The sequence below is a fragment of the Gastrolobium bilobum genome, unplaced genomic scaffold (assembly GCF_033153095.1).
Source record: "Gastrolobium bilobum isolate Gb01-03AN ecotype WA unplaced genomic scaffold, APGP_CSIRO_Gbil_v1 utg80869, whole genome shotgun sequence".
Classification (NCBI taxonomy): Eukaryota; Viridiplantae; Streptophyta; class Magnoliopsida; order Fabales; family Fabaceae; genus Gastrolobium; species Gastrolobium bilobum.
Window position 1 is genome coordinate 16,706 of NW_026900068.1, and position 900 is coordinate 17,605.

Consider the following 900-nt stretch of genomic DNA (forward strand, 5'->3'; position numbering starts at 1 on the left):
AGTTTCTGGTCAATTTTGATTCTGGTATATGCGAGGTACACTTGATCCGAATTTGTTGTTGTATTATTCAGAATTAGAAAGGACATTGAGGAAGCACAAAAGGGCAGCCAGGCAAAGGAGACAGTTGCAAGAAATTGGTGAATCAAGTACGGTTAATCAGGAAGAGATAATGACAGAGAATCACAGACCACCACCACCACAGAGGACACTGGGAGAGTACATGACTCCTGCAGTGATTCCTCCAATTGGAAGTGTTGTGCGCCCAACAGTGGAGCCCAACAACTTTGAATTGAAGCCTGCTTTGATACATTTGGTGCAGAAGGATCAGTTTGCCGGAACCAGTGCAGAGGACCCTTACTTGCACATAGAGAACTTCCTATTGTGGAGTGATACTGTGAAGATAAATGGTGTCACAAGAGATGCAATTCTGTTGAGACTATTCACTCATTCACTGACGGATGATGCAAGGAGATGGCTGCAATCATTGCCACAAGAAAGTATAACAACTTGGGATGATCTGCAAACCAAGTTCTTGCAAAGGTTTTTCTCAGCATCCAAGAGGGCCAAGTTGAAGGATGAGATTACAAGCTTTAAGCAAAAAGAGTCAGAATCCATTTATGAGGCTTGGAAGAGATTCAAGACTTTGTTGAGGAAATGTCCACAGCATGGAATTGAGGCATGGCAACAAGCAGCAATCTTCCTGCAAGGAATGACCACTAACACTAGAACCTTGGTGCATGCCACTGCTGATGGATCATTGACTACCAAGACCCCTCAAGAAGCCTTGGATATCTTTGAGTCATTAGCATCTCAAGAATTTGATAATGCCTCAGTGGCTGACAGAAGGACAGGAGTCATCAGGTTGGATGGGTATGATGCTCTGTTGGCAAGGAATGATCA

At 43.8% G+C, this 900-nt stretch overlaps 1 non-coding gene across 1 annotated transcript; it reads right to left on the reverse strand.

The window, feature by feature from the left end:
- Positions 1-565: 565 nt before the first annotated feature.
- On the reverse strand, positions 566-672 carry LOC133295192 (small nucleolar RNA R71). The gene has a single exon (XR_009749301.1). It is a non-coding gene; the product is annotated as a small nucleolar RNA R71 (small nucleolar RNA).
- Positions 673-900: the final 228 nt, after the last annotated feature.